We start from the raw sequence: 22,337 nt of genomic DNA, 5'->3' as shown, positions 1-22,337 counted from the left end.
GGATGTGGTCTCTGTTTGTAGCTCCAGATTCTGGGAGGTAACGGTGAGCTTTAACTAATTACACCTCGCATCACCCCCAGGAGGTAGGTAATGATTATAGATGTGCTTGGCTGAAGTAACTCTGAATGTCTTAATAATCACTTAATAGAATCTTATCATGAGAAGCAAATTGCATTAAATGGGCAAATGAAGTTGACTGTGAGAAGCAGAGTTAGGAAATAAAATGCTATGGGGGTTTTATATGGGAAAAATCCAATTAACACCTTTTTAAAACAGTTGGCCCCATGGCTTTTTCATATCCCTCACAGTGCCTATCACAGGGTTATGCCCTGAGTGAATACTTTCTCAATCAATGTGGAAGAAATTATAGGTAAAAAAAAAAAAAAAAAAAAAAAAAAGTAGGGGGGTGTTGTGAAGGGTACGTGGGGAATGGGGAGGCAGGTGTGAATGCCATCTGAGATCCCAATTCTACTTAGCAGCAACTAGCAAAATGATTTGATGGTGAAGCCACTGGGACAAGCTTGACAAAAAAACAATTTTTCCCCTTATCTTACTCTTCACCACAATGGCTGTTATGCAACATGCCAACCAGGTAAATTGTGTGTACGTGATGGATGTGCCCTTCATTTATCCAAATCTGGGAAACCCTAATGTTGAAAGAGCCAAGCCTGGATATCAAGGCAGGAAGATCACAAAGTTGGTGAAGAGAGAGATCAGGTGGGGTAGGATCCATATACACACCCTAGGGAAGACGGCTGGAATTATGTGTCACACTGGAAGATAGGGAGACATCATGGAAGCTTCAGTGAGACTCTTGTGACCCTGAAGATAAAGAAGGCAGGTGAACCTTACTCAAGTGAATGATTCTGGGGAGTATCGTGGTCAGTAACAGAGCTGGGATTTCAAAACAAAACAAAACAACAAAACAAAACAGAACAAAAAACAACCTGGAAGGTGGCAGAAAGGCGAGCACAAGATCCAGACAGCATGTCCAGGATATACAGACCCAGCATGGTGTGTAGGGAGATCAGCATGAAGTGGCAGGGGGTGGGAGAGCCAGGTTCAGGGGGGCAGACAAAAGGAGCACCCAAAGAAGGAGGTCTGTGCCTGACACTCAAACTGGACCCCAAGTTAAAACTGTACTCCAGAAATAGCACACGGTCTCACTGAGTCCTTAAGCCTAGATTGTGTATGTACACATATACGCACATATATTTACGTATGTATAGGTAAGTCTATATATCTGGAAAACTCTCCAACTAGTCCAAGAGGACCTCCTATGTAGAGGTGTGTAGAAAGGGGATACGAAGAGTGAGCCTTCGTTTTTCCCACACACAGTTCTGTGTTATTTGATTTCTTCCTTTTTCCAAGGAACACGCCTTCAGGTAACGCAACTACCACATACTCTGTTGAAAAATAAAATGGGGAGGTAGTGGAAACACACACCACTTAACAGGGCACTGGGGCTTTGGTCTTTGCTCAGAGAAATCGCCTCCCTTTTTACTCGAAGCACAAGACGGACCCTACAGCTGCTTCCTAATGTTTAAGAGGGTTCTGAGATTTATTTTTCTCACAATGCAAAAAAATGTTTACTTTTGCCTTTCTCCTGGAGGCTCTCACAGCTCCATCTCTATTAGGAGCCTTTTTGTAATCATTGCTTGCCAGCATTTCCTCTACTTAGCACTTCCCTTGCCCACTGCAGGGATGCCCTCCTGCACCGCACGGCCTCTCTAAATCAGCCTTGTTTCCTCAGTCCTGAGATGGAGGTGCTGCTCTGGCCATTACCGCCTAATGGCATGTTCTGTTGCTTATGTTTGTCTCATATCTGTGATGGACAGACCTCGGGGATGCATTTTCACGTCATTCTAATTGAGCACGGAACATTCTGTTTTCCTGCCTTGTCGGGGTGACTAATGAGACAAAACAAGCAGGTGCGATGAGCAATCAGGGTCGCTCTCCTCCTATGGAGGACCGTTGGCCGCAAAGGGCAGAGCAGCAGAGGTGGTGATGGGCATAGGGAATGAAGAGGTGACACAGGCTTGTCCAGCATCACCCAAAAACTGGAGTTGCCGGCTGCAGACTCCAGGCCAGCGCTGATTCTGTCCGCGACAGCTCAGCAGTAACAACCTAATGGGTTTTCCAGACCTTGCGAGGGGTGCTCAGATGTGAATCACCGATGCTTCCAGAATGCAGTTATGTCTCTCAGCAGTGCAGATTTCTGCTGACTCCTTGGGGAATTTTAATAACATGTCATTTAACAAATTAGAAGGTGAAGCAAATTAAATACAGTAAATCAAAGCAAAGCTTGACAAACAAAGTAGATGCAAGCAGATCTTTTCAAAGCATGCAGATTTGAAAATGTAAGGTTTCCAAACCATTAGCAAAAAAGGGAAAAGTTACCATAGCAACTCCCAAAGTCTGCTTAGCTAGCTAGCCTCAAAGCCTTCAAATGCCCCGCCCTGTGCAGGGGGAGAAGTGGGAGATGTTTGAGGACAGTAAGAACAGTTTTTTTTTCTTTTTAAGTAAAGGAAATAAAGAAGCAAGGTTGGTAGATTACAATTCACCTTTAAATGCCAGAAACAGCCAGCCCTCTAATGCAGATTTCAGGAAAACAGATGCCTTAGGTAATATGGCGACTGATCACTTGGTGGCGCTGTTGTTCCACTCCTGGGTTTTGCAGCGGCTTGTCCCTAGCTAGTCCTCCCTTCCCAAACAGGTGCCCTAACATTCTGTGAGCTGCCCTAACATTCATGTATTCACGACATATCTATAAAGTAGGTCTGCCAGGTGCCAGAGACTATGTGGGTTTCTCGGGTAACTTGGTGAACAGAACAGTTTGTGGAGCTCAGAGAACAAGAGAGACAAGTGATGAAATGAAATAATTGCACGTTGTGGTCAGATCAGTCTCCTAAGATAGAAAATAATGGTGGGCAGATGCCTTTATATAAACTGGTCAGGAAGACTTTTCTGATGAGTTTGTAGGCTGCACCCCACCGCCTCCCACACGCTATGGGATGGAGGAAGAGAACCAAGCAGAGGGACCACCCTGGTTGGAGCATAGCTGAGAAAAGAGGACGGTGGGGAAGGATAAGCAGATAGGGCCAGATCATGTGGAAACTTTTAGTCCTGGCAAGACCTCATTGCAGGTTTTATTCTTAGGGCAAAGGGAAGCCTTTGAAAAGTTTCAACGGTAGAGTGAGGTTATTCAACCTAAATAGTTTGCTTTTCACATTGTGTTGTAATTCCCATTTGATCACCTTTGCTTTAGATATATGTAAACACTTGGGAAAAAACATATTCAGTAGTAGAACATTTCACATTTTTACACAGCAATGTTTTAAAATAATATAACCCATAGAATATAAAGCTTAAAAGTTTTGCTGGTGGGGCAGAGTTTAAGAAGCTGGACAGCAGCAGACAAAATCTATGGTGAGAGAGCACTGGGTTTTGATGAGTCAGAAAGCTGAGTTTGCCACCCCTCCTCACAGCACTTCTCATAGTATGTTGTCATTACTCTCTGCCTTATCTTCTGCCCTTTAGACTCTGGGCTTCTAGGCAATAGACACACACTAGAGACAGGGGTTCCCTTGCGCATCTTACTAACCAGTGATTAGCATGGGAACACAGTAGACTCAAGCATTGGATGGATGGAGGGACTGATGGAGGGATGGATGAACAAGCAGAAGGTAAGAGATCCCAATTCTGGATAAGTGAGACTTCAGAATTTTAGCAACACTTTCTCAAAGATAAATCAATTTCAACTTCCAGGTACAAGACAAAGCATTTCTCTGGCTTCCTTGCGTATGTACTAAATATTAATTGAACACCTACTATGTGCAAGACACTGTGCTAGATCAGGGACACAAACATGAGTAGGACATCATGACAGTCCCCAAGCTACTTACAGTCAATAAAGGACATAAGACCAAAACATAACTGATCCACAGTTTAGACACTGTTATATACACAAAATGAGGAGTGGGTTAATGGTAGGTGTTGAGAAGAGGAAAAGAGGATTCTCAAGGGTCAGAGTTAAAGAAAAGCTTCATGAAAGTGACACTTGAGTTTCATCTCAAAGGATGGGAGTTTTCCTCCTGGGATGACAGAGCTCTTAGCCTCCACTAAGAGCTGGAATTGGTGGCTTTTTCCTGAACAGGCCCCGCTAAAGGAAAAAGGAATGCAAACCTTCTCCTATCCCACTCCCCATTCTGTGAGCTCAGGGTGCTGCCTTCCCAGGGTGCTGCCAGCCCAGCTGCCCAGAGCACAAGCTGCAGGCCACCATTGAGGAGAAGGTTCTGGAAAAAATGTTCTGGACTACAACTCCCAAACCTCCCAAGCAGTCTTTGTGGCTTACTGTTAGAGTCTTTAGCTGCGGACACTCTTATGTTTCTACTGTCACATTTTTCCAACTGCAGATCACATGCATTCATGGGTCAGGTAATCGATATGGCGGTCATCAACATACAATGCGAGCAGCATTTTAAAAAATGGGACAGAGGGGCGCCTGGCTGGCTCAGTCAGTAGAACATGTGACTCTTGATCTTGGGGTTGTGAGTTTAAGCCCCATGTTGGGTGTAAAGTTTATGGTAACCCACTCACATGGTGCTTTCAACCTTTTGCAGAACTGAGGAGAGAGCTCCCAATTTAAATGTGGATCTCCTCTAGGGCCCATGGATGTATGCGTACCTTGATGCCATAATTTAGTGGAATCAGAATACTCTTGTGCTAAACGTGAACATTTTTTGAAAACAGATGCTTTTTTGGGGGTACCACTAAAATATTCTCAGTCCTCCATCCTGCGTGTGTGCACACATGCCCCCCCATGACTGGCAAAAGAAGCTTTATGTCAACACTCTGAGCAATATCCCTCATCAGGCAGGAAAATACGAGTCAACGTACCACAAAAGCTTTGAGGCAGGGAGTCAGCCAGAGCTTCACAAAGTCACAGAGCCTTTTAAAGTACCTCCATTTCAGGGGCGCCTGGGTGGCTCAGTTGGTTAAGCGTCCATCTTTGGCTCAGGTCATGACCTCATGGTTTGAGCCCCATGTCGGGCTCTGTGCAGACAGCTTGGAGCCTGGAGCCTGCTTTGGATTCTGTGTCTACCTCTCTCTCTGCCCTCCCCAACTCACGCTCTATCTCAAAAATAAACACTAAAAAAAAAAAAAAAAAAATTTAAGTACCTCCATTTTGTTAGAATTGTTTACAAATATGTGATTACTGCCAATAATAGGTTTTAGTCAGATTCCGATTTCTACGTTATTAGTGGCTCATAAAAGCCTTCCAGTGCAGGTCATGAAACTGTGGGAGTACAATTAAATGTGGATAGACCCAAATAATGTATAGCTTGTCATTTAGAGCTCGGGTCACACTGAGAATTCAGCCAGACAGTTTTCCCCTCTAGGATGGGATTGTGGAGAATAACACATTTAGAACAAAGAATAAAACTCATCCTTTCCCAACCAAAGGAAGGCATGTTAGTGATTATAACACAGTCTAGCAATGCAAGTAACATCACATGGCCATTTGAAAATGGTTGCCCCTCCTTTATATAAGATCCAAACCAACCTCAAGAATTAAGTGAAATTTATCATATGCTGTGTGAAACATGGTAGAGTTTGGACTGGAGGTGAGCCCCCCCAAGCGTGTGCAGACATGGCAAGTCCTGGCTCTCCCTATAGTTCTTACATTGTTTCCACAAATTGCAGACAACTTGCAGCCGGTAAGTTTCTAAAAGGAAAGCGGAAATTTGTCTTTCTTCTGTCAGGGCTGGCTGTCAGTAAGCAACCAACAAGCTGGGGAAATGGATTCAAATGAACATGTAGTCGCTTCTTCACATGCTCAGATTTCCTAGAAATGTTATTCATTCCAGATATACCAGCACTTACTTTTCGATATTTCAGCCCCTGTTTAGGAAGCGTGTGAGGTAATGTAGCTGTAGGTACAGTGACCGCAAAGATTAGGTTAGAACCCCTCAAGGCGGGTCAGGTCAGGGCTGGAGGCCTGGAAAAAGCCATAGCTGCCAGGCCAGGTCAACCAATCTCAAAGACTATGTTCTCCACCAGCAGCCAAGGCCACCTCTGTGCCAAGAATCCTGAGACTTTCTGTAGGAGGTTCAGGGAACAGTTTAATGCAAACCTTTGGATCTTAGCAAACTCAGGCACCACTTGGCTTCATCATAGAGGACCCCTGGCTCACCTGCTTACTGCTCACCATCACCAGAGTTCTCAGTTGACCTAGATAACCCACTCTTATGCCATGGCCTCAAGTCTCCATCTGGATCCATCCATGGGGGGTTTTGGAAGCCCACTGGTCCCAGCAGATAAGGCAACAGCCTGACTCATTCTAGACCATCTTTCATCCAAGAGCCTTGAGAAAGTGAATGTGAGGGGTGGGGAAGTCCGAGTTCTCTCTCCCGCTTGATGTAAGGAAATATTTGCTTGTCCTTCATGAGTAGGATTGTTGATGTAAATATCCTGAAATGAAACCACAGGTAACTGAGCAGTGCTGACCTGACTGTGACAAACTCATAAATTTCCCGTATATTATGTCAGTCAAGGCAAAACATTTTTTTAAGATTTTATTTTTAAGTAATCTCTACATCCAATGTGGAGCTCAAACCCACAACCCCTGAGATCAAGAGTCACATGCTCCACTGACTGAGCCAGCCAGGCGCCCCCCGCCCCCCAGTCAAAACATTTCTGTCACAAAATTTAAGCTGAGTGAATAAAAACTGGATGAACTGAAGCTGAATGAATCTTTTTTTTTTTTTTAATTTTTTTTAACGTTTATTTATTCCTGAGACAGAGAGAGACAGAGCACGAGCAGGCGAGGGTCAGAGAGAGGGAGACACAGAATCTGAAACAGGCTCCAGGCTCTGAGCTGTCAGCCCAGAGCCCGACGCGGGGCTCGAACTCATGGACTGCGAGATCATGACCTGAGCCGAAGTCGGACACTCAACCGACTGAGCCACCCAGGCGCCCCAAGCTGAATGAATCTTAAACAATCGGTTGTTTGCAGCCTGTGGTGGGAGTTCACTTGTGAATTCTCATGTAACTCTTCTTTCAAATTTACCATTGAAATTTAAGATGTGGGGCACCTGGGTGGTGTCGGTTAAGCCTCCAACTTCAGCTCAGGTTATGATCTCATGGTTTGTGGGTTCGAGCCCCATGTCAGGCTCTGTGCTGACAGCTCAGAGCCTGGAGCCTGCTTCGGACTCTATGTCTCCCTCTCTCTCTGCCCCTCCTCAACTTGCGCTCTGTCTCTCAAAAATGAATAAACGTTAAAAAAAAATTAAAAGAAATTTAAGATGTTAATATGTCATAGCAGGATGCTTGACTGGGAAAGGTGGAATTCCTAAGGACCTGATTCCCTTTTATCTCATGGTGGGAAAGGAGGGTTGTGTTCTGTATATGGCCATCAGCATACAGTCCTGCTTTCTCCTCACCCTTTCACACTGTCAACATATTATAGACAAACTGGTGCTTGCAAACAGCTGCAGCCTTTGTTTCAGGGGCCCTCGCCAAGAGTCCCTTGCCAGGGTTTCTGCTTCTTAGGACAGTGTCCTGACTTTAGCAGCTGGGCAATGGGTGGGGCCGGACGCTTCCAGATGGCGGTACTGACAATGTCTGCACCCCCAGAGTGGGTGGCAGGGGCCTGCAGGGCTGCCTCAGACTTGCTGGAGCTGCAGGTTAAACTAACAGATTCCCAGACTCCACCTGAGACCTGCTGGCGGGGACTCTGGGAGCAGGACGGTCCCAGATGGGGCCCCGGGAGCCCATGCCGCATGCCAAGCACACACCACCTGTCATTCTTATTCCAACTGAAATTTGAAAACTATAGCCTGCGGGGAATCTTGCCTGGTTGCACATCAGAATCATTCAGGGGATCTTTGAAAAACACCGGTTCCCAGGTCCTACCACATACCAACTGATAAGAATTCCACAAGAATTTGCTAATAGCACTCCAGGTGGTTCTAATTTGCAGACAGGGCTGAGAACAAAGCAACTCCTGAAAACAAATTATAACAGTTCTCCAGGTACCTTAGGAGATTAAGTTCCTGTCCTGGTCCTCTCCTGTGCCCTGAGGCAAGTGTGGGATGAGGCCTTGGGTTGTTTTTTTTGTTTTTTTTTTTTTAAGTTTTTGTATTTATTTTGAGAAGAGAGGGGCGGTGGGCTCCTAAGCACATACAAGTTGGGGAGGGGCAGAGAGAGAGGGAGAGAGAGAGAGAACCCCAGGCAGGCTCTGAACTGTCAGCACAGAGCCTGATGAGGGGGCTCGAACTCACAAACCGTGAGATCATGACGTGAGCAGAAGTCGGAAGTTCAACTGACTGAGCCACTCAGTCATGCCCCGCTTGGTTCCTTTTGACACAAAGCGGGGTCATGTCAGGGATGGCAGGACAAAACCACAGGATTACTTCTGGGAGCAGATAGTTTCTTCCCTAGAATCCGTATGGTGCTCTCTTAGCATACCAAATCCGTATGGTGCTCAAATTATGGAGGAACTATGGCAAGGCTCTTAAATTCTTCACACAGCTACAGAGCAAGAGGACCAGTGAGAATCAAGTTCCTGAGAAGATGTGCACGCTTAATCTTAATAACAACATTGGGATGCAGAATTTGCATTTGATCAAGGTAATTTTTTTTCTTTTGGGTGTTTTCTGTCCAGAGTAAAATATCAGAAATAAATGTTTTCCATATAAGGAAAATTTTAAAAATTGATTTCTAAAGAAAGAAATATAAGTGGTAAACAAAAACTACCAGTCTTAAAGAGACTCACTTTTGGAATCATTCTGACTTTTAACATTTAAAACCCTGAAGTTCTATTAAGGATTCACAGAATCCAACAGCAAATGGCTTACATGAGGTGCTTATATAATACAATTTCTTCAATATCTCCATAGTTACTACCCAGAAAATATTTTTTTGAGCTAATTTTGACTAAATACCAGGCACTATGCCAGGCTAGGAGTACAAAATTAGCAAGACAGATCTCAGCCCTAAGGAGAATGGGGAATGTAGATTAGTAAACAAAAAAATAAATAAATAAAAAGCAAGGTGATGTTACTACTGCTGATAATATTGGGTGCTATAGAGTTGAAGGAGCTATTCATAAATGCCAGTCTGCATTGGCCAGTTTGAGCTCAGTTTTGAAGGGTGAAGAGGAGTTTTCCAAGTGGACCCGACAGGGCACTCCAAGCAGAGGAATGAGAGGTTCAAGAAGTATAGACGAGGGGCACCTGGGTGGCTCAGTCAGTTGAGCATTGACTTTGGCTCAGGTCACGATCTCATGGTTGTGGGTTCGGCCTCGAGTCAAATTCTGCTCTGACGGTGTGGAGGCTGTTGGGATTCTCTCTCTCTCCCTCGCTCCCTGCCCCTCCCCCACTTATGCGCGTGTGCTCGCACGCGTGCTCTCTCTCTCTCTCTCTCTCTCTAGATAAAAAAATAAACTTAAAAAAAGAAGTGTAGATGAGCAGGTCACCTTTGGAAAACTATGTGCATTTGTTTCTATTCCTGCTTTTAAAAATTACCATAAACTTAGCAGCATAAAACAACACCTATTTATTATTGGGTCGTTCTGGAGGTCAGAAGTCCAACGTGAGCTAAAATCAAGGTGTTGCATTCCTTTCTGGAAGCTCTAGGGGACGATCTGTTTCTTGGCCTTTTGCAGCTTCTAGCCACTGCCCCCTTCCTTAACTCATGGCCCCTTACTCCATCTGCAAAGCCAGCAATGACAGTTCAAGTCCTTCTTATGTCATCTGTTTGACCCTTTTCTCATCATCATGGCCCTCTCTGACCACAGCCGGAAAAGGTTCTCTCGTTTTAATGACTCATTAGATTAGGTTGGGCCCACCTGCTTCTCATCTCACGGTCCATAACTTCAATCACATTTGCAAAGTTCTCTGTGACACTTAAGGCAACCTATTCACGAGTTCTGGAGATTAGGGCAGGCACAACTTTAGGGGTCCGTAATTCTGTCTACCATACCGTGCATCAATTAACCAAGTGACTTTGATAGATAGGATAAGTAGGAGCTAAATCGTGAAAGGCCCTTATATGTCAGGTTAAGGAGTTTTCAGTTTATCCTTTGGGGACCAAGAGCCCCTTTAGGTTTTAAGAAGGGGGTTTCCCTCTTAGAGGTCTCTTTGGCTATACTGACCAATCCTAAGAACCGATGGGGGGATGCTTGTTACTAAGACTGGTATGCAGGCTTGGGGATTCAGATTTAGTAGGCCCAGGGTGAGCATGCAGGAACGTGTTTATGACCAGTCGGGTTACCAACACATGACTAGAGAGTTAGTTGAGAATATAAGACTGGAGGTGAGAGACCAGTAAGGAGGCCCTGCCATCAGTCCTGGGGAGAACTAACAAACATAAACTAACACAGCGGACAGCCCTGCGGATGGAAACAAGTGGGTGGATTTCAGTAATATTTAATGGGGAATTTGGACAGAACTATTGGTAATCTACTGGATGTGCTCTGGTTAATCGAAAATGCATATTTTAGAGTCAGACGAATGTGAGTTCAAATCCTGGCCCTGGCTGCCACCTACAAGCAGGTGGACTTTGCTGAAAGAATGTCTCTGAATCTTAAGGCCTTGACTATTAAATAAGGATGATAATATAAAATTTACCGAACTGTTAAGGATTAGCAATAATGTATCTAAGGGGCTCAGAAATGGCCACCACTCTTTAAAAAAAATTTTTTTTAATGTTTATTTATTTTTGAGAGAGAGACAGAGTGCGAGCAGGGGAGGAGCAGAGAGAGAGGGACACACAGAATCGGAAGCAGGCTCCAGGCTCGGAGCTGTCAGCACAGAGCCCGACGTGGGGCTCGAACCCACAACTGTGAGATCATGACCTCAGCCGAAGTCTGACGCTTAACCGACTGAGCCACCCAGGTGGCCACCACTATTATTGTTATGGTGGTGATTGATAGTGTTCTACGGATGTAAATAGTGGTGGTGGCTGACAGAGAAGAATAAAGATAACTCATGGAATGCAGGGCTCGGATGGCCAGATGAATGGCAGGGCCATCCACCCACATAGAAATATAGGAGGAGAATCAAGCTGGGAGCGCAAGGTGATGGGTTTCAGTTTTGAACACGTTGAGTTGGAGATGGGGGTGAGATTTTGGGTGGAATGTCCCGGAAGTAGTAAGATATACAGATTCTGAATCAGAAAAAAAAAAAGAAAATCTGGGTAAAAGCTATGGTGGTTTTTCCATGGACCTGAAACTTGTAAAAGGTGTCTTTGAACATGAGCCACAAAACTGTAGGAATCAAAAGAACTACTAATTCATCAAAGCCTTTTTACTGCTTAAATCACTTTGTGTATTGTAATAATGCAAAAGTAATTACAATGTTCCTGTTAAAGTAATAATACCCTGACAATTGAAAGGCGTGCTTAGACAGCCACAAGGCCCTAAACATTCATTCCGAGCCCTCACAGAGCTGTTTGGTTTATGATTTTACAAGCTGGCTGGAAGCGGGGTCATGCGGAGGTTAATAGACTGAGCTGTAATTCCTGCGGGATCGCAGCCGAAGCCCAAGTGTGGGTTTCTGCTTCCTGCTCTGGCACCCCATTCATTTTCTCGCTTTGTTAACCCAACACTGGACCCTCCTTGCGAAAGGACTGTCTGCATCGTTAGTGTGCCCACCTTGGGGTCTGCCGATGTGACTCTCCTTCCTGCAAGAGCTTCACAACGTCCACACCTTCTGTCTGTGTACTTGGGAAGGGGTCAGTGTACTGTTTCTCACTGGCAGCTGCTGATCTGAGGGTGAAACACTGCTGTTTCTGGGTCCACTGAGTCCCTAAGACACATTGATCCTTGAGAGTTGCATTTCATATCCATACCCTTCTTCTTCTTTGTTTTTGGTCTTTTTAAAAATTTTAGTTAATATACAGTGCATACTGGTTTCGGAAGTAGAATTCAGTGGTTCATCCCTTAAAACCAACACCCAGTGTTCATCACAAGTGCCCTCCTTAATCCCCATCACCCATCCAGACCCTTCTTTTCATGCTCAAAGCTTCGGAGTCCATGGTGAAAATCACCTAGCAGATAGCCTCATCTACTTCTCCTTCCCATCCCTGTGACCCGCCACCAGAAGAGTTCAGAACTGGGAGTCACGATTCCTAGGGAAAAGTGCCTGCCTCCCTACTTTCCAGTTGGGTGACCTGGAACAAGACACTTAACCTCTCTGTAGCAAGATGTGCTCATTCCATAACCTGAAAATTTTATTTCAGATACAAATCCCTTGTTCAAATGAAATCTGAAGTAGAAGCCAAAAATAGAAAGCAGGGAACAAGGCAAAGTGCCCTAGAGAAGTGGGGATGGCAGTCCCAGGGCGTTCATTTGCCCCAACACAGCCGAGCCCCCAAGGCAGGCCCTGGGCATCTTTACAGAAGGCACTGCAGGAGGTCCCTTAGTGTGCTTTCATGGCCTCCGCTTCCGAAATTCTGCTCATTGCCCCTCCTTACTGAAACTGATCAGAAGCTTTCCAATAACCCAAAGATCATGTCTAAACTCATTAATTTTTCATGTAAGGCTCCCACAGCCCGAGTCAGACTCACCCTTCTGACTTTAAATTCTATTACGCCTGCCACAGCAACCCTCTGGTCTCACGACTGTCCCTAAATCTCACTTACATCGTTCTGTCTTTGTACTCAATTCCTCTCCCTGACTTACACCCTGTATTAGTTTTCTGTTGCTGCTGTAACAAGTTACCATAAACTTAGTGCCTTAAAAATGTACATTTATTATCTTACAGTTTGAAGTCTAAAATCCAACGTGAGTCTCTCAGGGCTAAAATGTAGGTGTTGGTGAGGGCTACTTTCCTTTCTGAGGCTCTAACAGAGAACCTGTCTCCTGGCCTTTTCTAACCCCTGGCGGTGGCCCTTTTCTCCATCCTAAAAGCCAACAATGTCACATCTCTCTAGGCCTTTCTTCTGTACTCACATCTCCTACCTCTCCTCTTCTGCCTTCCTCTCCCACTTTTAAGGATCTTTGTGATTACACTGGGCCACCCAGATAATCCAGAATAATCACCCCACCTCAAGATCCTTAATCACATCACAGTCATCTAACGTAATCACAGGTCCCAGCATTTAGAACAATTTTGAGGGCCATGGTTCTGCCCACCACACAGCCCATCCGTGCCCATCCGTGCACGTCCTGTATGTGAGTAGCAGACTTTACTGAGGAAGGGGGAAGACCACAGAGGTCAACAGATGCTTCGCTACAGCCATGCAAACTCCTTCAAATTGACTCCCAGGCATCATCCTGTGGCCTGTCCCACCACTGAGGGTGGTTCTTTGACCATTTCATGCACAGAGCATTTGCCTCATTCTGTCTCTCCTCCACACTCTGACACCTCCCCGCTTTGCTTCTCTTTCTTCCTCTTTTCCTCCCCCAAGGATTGACACTGAGAACTCCTGATTCTTCTCACTCTGTGACGCAAACTTTCTCCACGGCCAGCTTCCAACTTCAGCACCCTTGAAAGGGCTCAGCTGAAAAACAAGGCCTCCATCTAATGAGAGCTACCTCCTTAGAATATGAGTGTGGTTGTAAATCCCAGTTTGTTCCTCGTGGTCACATGATACCACATGTGGTCCGTGTTATCACATGATAACATGTTGACCTGCCCACAGGCATGGTGCCACTACCCTTGTCGGTGTCATGTTTGTACATTTTCTCTTTTTTTGATGAAAAGATCTCAGGAAAATGTCTCAGGAATTATGGCTGGCTGGGGCAAAAGAACAGAAACTGGAGTTGATGCTTTCCCTTCTCATAAAAGGAGAGACTGTTCACGTGAGTGATGACTCTAAATGAAAATGTGGAATTTTTAAAGAGTGGTTAAAAACTATAAGTCACATCCCTCTTTGGTGCTAAAGTATTAACCCTCACTAAATTGTTAGAACTTGAGGTTGGAAATCATATTTTATTCAATGTTGTGTCCCCAGCGCCCCGGTATAGTGTGCACATAACTGATGCTTAATGCATTTTGATTGATATAATTAATAGATATAGTATAAAATCTATTATTTATAAACATGGGTATATATAAGTTTCCTCCCACACAAATGTAGCCCTGTTTTTCTCACTCAGAGGAGAGGTTGCCCTCTCTTTGTGCTCTGGGATATTAGAGGGTGGGTTGTGTTTCTCACCATCAGGTGAGAGTTTTGCAAAGGCAGGTGAGTAAAACAATAGATAAAACCCTTCACGGGGAATGTTGGAACACAACATTGGCATAATGGAAGGAGTGTTTTAAAGCCACACATTAGTATTAACATCTGTGCAAAAACAAGCTTTCAAACTGTGAACCAACAGGATTTATGGCAGACTATTAATGCTCATTCTGTTCCTGAGTTAGAGAGATGTTTATTCTCAACAGTGAGTCACTCACAGACATGAGCTCCAAGCAACAGCAGTCTGCAGCATCCCAATTAACACAGGGGAGACAACTAAAAATTAATTCTCACTCTTGTAATTAAGTACAGATTTTCCTCCATGTACAATGGAGTTACCAATAAACCCATTGTAAGTTGAAAATATCATAAGTTGAAAATTCATTCAGGGGCGCGTGGGTGCTCAGTCAAGTTGAGCGTCTGACTTTAGTTCAGGTCACGGTCTCGCAGCTTGTGGGTTCGAGTCCCGCATCAAGCTCTGTGCTGACAGCTTGGAGCCTGGAGACTGCTTTGGATTCTGTGTCTCTGTCTCTTCCCCTCCCCACTCATGTTCTGCCTCTCTCTCTCTCTCTCTCTCTCTCTCTCTCTCTCTCTCTCAAAGGTAAATAAGCACTAAAAACAATTTTTTTTTAAAGAAAATGCATTTAATACACTTAACCAACCAAACATCATAGCTTAGCCTAACCTACCTTAAATGTACTCAGAAGACTTACATTGGCCTACGGCTAACCAACAACATCTATTTTATTTTATTTATTTATTTATTTATTTTTTTTTTTTTTTAAGTTTCTCAGGATCCACATAAGAATGAAACCATATGGTATCTTTCTCTGTATGGCTTATTTCACTTAGCATCACACTCTCCAGTTCCATCCACGTTGCTACAAAAGGCCATATTTCATTCTTTCTCATTGCCACGTAGTATTCCATTGTGTATATAAACCACAATTTCTTTATCCATTCATCAGTTGATAGACATTTAGGCTCTTTCCATAATTTGGCTATTGTTGAGAGTGCTGCTATAAACATTGGGGTACAAGTGCCCCTATGCATCAGTACTCCTGTATCCCTTGGGTAAATTCCTAGCAGTGCTATTGCTGGGTCATAGGGTAGGTCTATTTTTAATTTTCTGAGGAACCTCCACACTGCTTTCCAGGGCAGCTGCACCAATTTGCATTCCCACCAACAGTGCAAGAGGGTTCCCATTTCTCCACATCCTCGCCAGCATCTATAGTCTCCTGATTTGTTCATTTTGGCCACTCTGACTGGCGTGAGGTGATATCTGAGTGTGGTTTTGATTTGTATTTCCTTGATAAGGAGCGACGTTGAACATCTTTTCATGTGCCCGTTGGCCATCCGGATGTCTTCTTTAGAGAAGTGTCTATTCATGTTTTCTTCCCATTTCTTCACTGGGTTATTTGTTTTTCGGGTGTGGAGTTTGGTGAGCTCTTTATAGATTTTGGATACTAGCCCTTTGTCCGATATGTCATTTGCAAATATCTTTTCCCATTCCGTTGGTTGCCTTTTAGTTTTGTTGGTTGTTTCCTTTGCTGTGCAGAAGCTTTTTATCTTCATAAGGTGCCAGTAGTTCATTTTTGCTTTTAATTCCCTTGCCTTTGGGGATGTGTCGAGTAAGAGATTGCTACGGCTGAGGTCAGAGAGGTCTTTTCCTGCTTTCTCCTCTAGGGTTTTGATGGTTTCCTGTCTCACATTCAGGTCCTTTATCCATTTTGAGTTTATTTTTGTGAATGGTGTGAGAAAGTGCTCTAGTTTCAACCTTCTGCATGTTGCTGTCCAGTTCTCCCAGCACCATTTGTTAAAGAGACTGTCTTTTTTCCATTGGATGTTCTTTCCTGCTTTGTCACAACATCTATTTTATAGTAAGTGTTGACTATCTCATGTAATTCATTGTACTTTAATCTCACTGTACTGAAAGTGAAAAGCGGGATGGTTGTGTGGGTACAGAATGGTTGTCAGTCTATTTGTTGTTTACTCACATGATCGTGTGGCTGCCTGGCAGCTGGGGCTGCATCACGAGAGACTGTTGTACACATATCCCTAGGGAAAAGATCAAAACTCAAAATTAAAAATTCTAAGCACAGTTTCCACCGGAATACAAACCACTTGCACACCATTGCAAAGTTGAAAAATTGTAAGTCTAACCATCATAAGTTGGGGATTGTCTGCGTAATATTTTACCTTTTGCTTCATATGGTTGGCAAATAATACCCTTTTCCTACATACAGTTTGTAAACAAAATTTGAAACTTTTCTTTATATAGTGGGGACCATCAGGAGAGGTCTTCAGTGGGAATGTGAGGGCACTGCATGCCTTTTCCAGTAACATATGCAGTGATTAGGAGGGCCCTTGCGTGGTCAGGAAATCATGGAGAAGCATGGAGAACAACAAAAGCTTTCAGTTCTAAGAGAATGCAGCTAACTCCTCATTATTTTTGCAGACAGAGAAAGGGTAAAGCACGGTTACATCTCCCAACCTCATGAGGTAGATTAGTTTCATACTTTATCACTTGTGCCCACCCAAGCAAAATGGACCAATTTTGAATACCGCCTTCATTCCTCAATAATTAGCTATTTATTCATTCATCCATCCAGCAAATACTCTTAGTGTCCCTGCTGGCATCGTAGTTGGTTCAGTGACAGAGAGAGACACACTTGGTGATGAGTATTAAATCCAGGACAGGGGGCAGCGATGAGGTACACATTACCTAAAACCCGGGTCTCAGAGATGAGTAGAGAAAGGGTTGGAAAGTGGCGGGGCGGGGGCGGGGGGGGGGTTACCATTCCACACAGCAGGAGCAGGAGCCAGCAGAAAGGGAGAGGTAGAAGTTGCAGGGGAGAAAGAGAAATGACAGATATAATTAGATCAGGAGAAGGTGAGGAAAGTTTGGGTTCAAGGACTTAGGACCGTTGATTAACAACGGAAGATTAACAACGAATGGAAGAAGTATTTTTGCCTAATCCTTTGACCCTAGTAAAGATGCCAACAAGCAGTACAATAAACAAAAGTTGTCAGTAAAAACTCAGAGAGGGAACTGAGTGGAAGGATGGAAGGAACTCCTGGGCCCCACAAGGAGGCAATCCAGGGATGCTTCACCTACAGCAGGGAGTAACAGCAAGGGTTGAAGGAACAATTTGAGAGAACCAGGCACCCACCCTATAAAGAAGGGGATGACTAAGCTAACAAATTCAAGCACAAAATATGGGATTGGTTCAAGAACCACTGGGCCAAATGCTGTCCAGCTGAGATATGGAGATAGGGAAGCCACCCCCAACCTGGTGAGTCCCCAGCACAAGGACTCCAGCAAGGGGGTCTGGTGGCCTGACTCTGGTTCCAGCCTCTGACTTTCTTAGAGTCATAGACTATAAGTCAGATTCTGAAACTTCTTCTGGTCCCAGACTCCATCAATCTTCTGTTTCAGAGGAAAATATTCCAGCACCAGGATAGATCTGAATTTATAGACCAATTCATCTGCTGAAGCATCCTGTGCCTCATTGAGGGAACCATGATGAAGCCCTATGGCAACGGGGTATGTCTGACAGATTCATCCATGGTGTAGTGTAAAGCTGTGGATTGTTCTTTTTCATTCCTGTTTAGTGTTCCACAGTGTATATAAACCAGAATTTACCCTTCTTCAGGTGACAGATGTATGGTTGAGTGTTTCCATTTGGGGTTATTACAAATAATGCTGCTCTGCAAAATTTTGCACCCGCCATTTGACTTACTTGAGTCAAATATCTGTAGTGTGTCTGGGAGTGGAATTTGCTGGCTCATGGGTCATGTGCATATTAAGCTTTGGTAGATTCATACCGTCAGAGATTTTTCTACAGTGATGTCACCAATTCTACATTTTCATGAGCAATATATGAGAGCTTCCATACTCTCAACCAACATTCATAATTGGGAGACTTAAATTTTTGCCCATCTGGTGACCATGTGGTTTTCACTGTGGTTTTCATTTTCATTTCCCAAATGAACGGATCCCTTTCCATGTGCTTATTGGCCATCAGGCCTTCCTCTTACGTGAAGGGACTTTTCAACTCTTTTGCCCATTTTTCTAATTAGTTTGTATGAATTCTTTATGTATTTTAGATACTAGTCCTTTATGTGTTTTATGTATTGCAAACATTTTCTCCCATTCAGTGACTTGTGTTTTCACTCTTTATGATGCCTTTTAATGAACAGAATTTTAAAATTTTAATGTGGTCTATATTTCAGTGCTTCTCAAACTATCTATGGCAGACACACTTTTAGAAGGCCGGCGGGGGGCGGGGGGGGGGGGGCTTTAATTTCCAATCAATCACAGACTGATATTCCTATGAAATACAATAAAAATTGACAAATATAAAAGTTAAATAGAAAACACAGACATTAACATATTTATAAAAGGAATTAATATTTATATAAAAGAGGGAGAAAAAGAATTAAGGGGTGTAAAAGTTCCCAAACCGAGTGAGTGGTTTCAAGCTCCTTCACAATTACCTTTGTCTACACACAACCCTAAGACCCATGGGCACACACTTCCCTGGCCTGGCAGCCACAGAGTTCTGGCCCGATTGCTACCAGTCAGGGGGAGTGGTCCGTGAAGGCTTTTGCCACATTCTGCTCTGGTGTAGTCCTACTGCTGAGTTCTCCACACCAACAGCTCAGTCTTTACCTCAGTCATTGGTGGGATGGGACCTTGCCCTGTAGCATCACTCATACCTCCTCGCTGAGGCTCGCCTTTATTTGAGCCGAAAGAAATTGTCCAACTTTGAATCCCATGCCAGTTCTCCGCAGATTTTGCCTGTGCGATGACCCCCGTCTTAAGCAGAAGAGTGATTATAAGTACACATCCTCCCTCCAGAGGGAAATGAGATGCTACTACCTCAAAGGATCCCACGTTTACAGTTTTTTCCTCTTCTTTGACGGGCTTCTGGTGACAGAGTGTATTTCTCAGGCAGTTGCAAAGAGAAAATGGGAGTGTAGAGGCAATTATTGTTAAGAATTAAGCCAATCCTTTCTGCTCTCTCCACTCCCCACACATGATTTAAGTACTGGCTTAGAGGACTATAATGTATGCAGTCATTTCCCGTAACCATGACAAATAACTACCATAAGGTCAGCATTATTTGGCTTGTAAAATAAAATTCCAGAGTGAGCATGAAGCTACATCTTCATAGCTCAGACAAAGAAGCTAAGGCCCAAGAGGTTTAAATAATGTCATTCAATCAACAATAATTTCTCAATAATTTTTTTATTGTGAAACAAAACAAAAATACAGAAAACCATGCAAAAGAAATGTATAGCTTTAGTGAAGTATTATCTACCAAACACCCTTGTAGTTATCACCCAGGTGAAGAAACAGAACTTTTCCAGCACTCCAGGCATCCTCTCATGTGCTCTGACTTCAGTAAAGTTATAACTTCCTACATTTCTCCCAAAGCGACCGTGCTGTTAACTTTGTCCGAATAACGTCCTTATGGTTCTGTATGGTTTTTCACCCAAATGCAGGTCCTTAAACACTGTAATTTTGTCTCACTCATTTAAAAAAAAATCGATGTATCTCATTTAGTCTATAGCTTCTCTTCTAACCCTTTCTTTTCCTTTCGCTTCTATTCAAGAACCCTGGACAATAGGCCTATAGCAGTGGCTCTCAAACATAAGCCTGCATCAGCTCATTACAATACAGATTGTTGGACCTCCCTTCATGAATTTCTGATTCAGTAGGTCAGAATGGGGCTTGAGAATTTGCTTTTCTAGCAAGTTCCCAGGTGATGTGGGTGCGGCTGGTCTGGGACCACACGCTGAGAATCACTGGCCTATGGAATTTTCCACGGTTATAATTTTGCTGATTGCATCCTTATGATGCATTCAGTATGTTCCACTGTCCTCCGTTTCTTGCAGATTGGGTGCTGGATTCAGAGCTTGAGCAGATTCAAGTTCTCTTCCTTTGGTGAGAATAAAAATCCTGTGCTCTTTTATCGGGAGGCACATAATGTCTGGCTGGCTCTTTTTTATGATATTAGCAACCACTGATGTTCATTTCCTAGATTCATTAATTTGCTGGTAGTTGCAAATTAGTGACATTCAAATGATATAATTTAGTTTTCATCTATCAGCTGGAATAATTTTATAAAGCAATGCTTTCCTTTTCTACTATTTGGTTACACAATGGTAAAGTTCATACAGGAAAGGCAGGATAAATGTTTGATTCTTTCCATTTATTTACCAGATTTCAAGATAGTAATAAATTGTTTCCCTATTATCCTCCAAAGATGACCATTTATTTTTATATTTTAAAAATATCATTATGAACTCATCAATTCAAATATATTTTATGTGTTGCAATACACGGTAGCTATTATCATACTGAAGCTCAAATTACTCCCTCTTTGGCCAATGGAAACCTCTTCAAGTTGGTTCAGAGTCTTTTTGACACAACCTTGTAGTCTTTGACAGACTCCTTGCTATCTGGCATATAAGATGTTCCAGGCTCAATTTGTATATTTCTTGCCCTGTACCTAAAATCAGCCAGTTCTCCAAGAACAAGAAGCCTTGATTTCTTGAAATAGTATTTCAAAACAACAGTCTAAACATTAGGGGTATTCATAGGTACCTGGATTGGTCTATGTTTCTAGGGCTTTCAGTAGGTACACACACACACACACACACACACACACGTTCATACTAACATTTTCTATTCACATATCAAGACTATAAATTTCAAGACTCCGTTCTTTCATATAAGAAATCAGGTTCTCAGGATACCTGGGTTGCACAGTCAGTTAAGCACTTGACTTCTGATTTCGGCTCAGGTCATGATCTCATAGTTGTCAGACCAAGCCCCAAGACCACGCCCTATGTCAGACCAAGAATGCCCAGCATGGAGCCTGCTTAAGATCTCTCTCTTTCTCTATGCCCCTTCCCTGCACATGTTCATTCTCTCTCTCTCTCTCTCTCTCTCTCTCTCTCTCTCTCTCTCAAAAATAAAAAAAGAGGGGTGTCTGGTTGGCTCAGTGGGTTGCGCATCCAACTCTTGACTTTGGCTCAGGTCAGGTCCCAGGGTTCGCGGGATCAAGCCCTGCGTTGGGCTCTGTGCTGAGTGTGGAGCCTACTTAAGATTCTCTGTCTCTCTCTCCCTCTCTCTCCTTCTTCCCCTCTCCCCACTCTCTCTCTCTAAAATAAAAATTAAAAATTAAAAAAAAGAATTCTGGTTCTCAAGAAGACAGTGAATGATAGGATTAGAATAGCTCATCAGTATTCACTTGCTCTATCTGACATTAGAATCTCAGAATAACAATACTGACACTCTCACTACCAATTATGATTACTGAAAATAGTCACACATTTTTTGTAATTTTATCCCTATTCTCCTTTATTTTTTGTTTTTTAAGAATAGTTGCTTTATATCCACACTGTCACAGCCTACGACCATGACATATGATGTTCTCTCCATATCAGCCCTCATTTAGTCTCAGTTCAACAGGGAATGACATCTTCAGTACTTGCCGCCAGTGCATACTTGGAAATCCCTGGAATCATTTTGGCTAGCTCAGGAAGGGCTCAGGGAAACAATATTCCCTGGGTTCTTGCATGTTGATAACAGGTTGTGCTTTTCATACTCGAAAAGTCATTTTGCCAGATATAAAATTCTTGACTCTCATTTTCTTTCTCTGAGTATCTAAAATATGTCATTACTCGGGGCGCCGGGGTGGCTCAGTTGGGTAGGCGACTGACTTCAGCTCAGGTCATGATCTCGTAGTTTGTGAGTTTGAGCCCCACATTGAGCTCTGTGCTGACAGCTCAGAGCCTGGAGCCTGCTTCGGATTCTGTGTCTCCGCCTCTCTCTGCCCCCTCCCCTGCTCACACTCTGTGTCTCTCTATCTCTCAATAATAAATAAACGTTAAAAATTTTTTAAAAAATAAAATAAAATAAAATAAAATAAAATAAAATAAAATATGTCATTACTCAAATTTCTATGGCAGGAAGTGCTATTGTTGAAAAGTCTGAAGACAATCTATTTTCATTTCTTTATAAGGCACTTGCTCTTTTTTACCTAGATGTCCAAACATTTTTTCTTTTCCTTTAAAATCTAGTAATTTTACATGCCATGTTGGTCATCTTGGGTTGATAGTCTCAGTTAAATGGT

At 43.4% G+C, this 22,337-nt stretch overlaps 1 long non-coding RNA gene across 2 annotated transcripts in view; it reads right to left on the bottom strand.

The window, feature by feature from the left end:
- LOC122227408 overlaps window positions 1–22,337 on the bottom strand; it is a 47,257-nt gene that overhangs the window by 1,597 nt on the left and 23,323 nt on the right. The window contains exons 4-5 of one of the 2 annotated variants that reach the window (XR_006206018.1): window positions 16,185–16,245; window positions 6,197–6,474 (exon numbers count right to left, since the gene is read on the bottom strand). This is a non-coding gene — a long non-coding RNA (uncharacterized LOC122227408). Of the gene's footprint in view, window positions 1–6,088; window positions 6,475–16,184; window positions 16,246–22,337 lie in introns of those variants that run through there. The other variant, XR_006206017.1, reaches the window with a different exon arrangement.

Source organism: Panthera leo, chromosome C1 (assembly GCF_018350215.1).
Source record: "Panthera leo isolate Ple1 chromosome C1, P.leo_Ple1_pat1.1, whole genome shotgun sequence".
Classification (NCBI taxonomy): domain Eukaryota; kingdom Metazoa; phylum Chordata; class Mammalia; order Carnivora; family Felidae; genus Panthera; species Panthera leo.
Note: the sequence above shows the minus strand (reverse complement) of the source record. Positions and strands in the feature narration are given on the sequence as shown.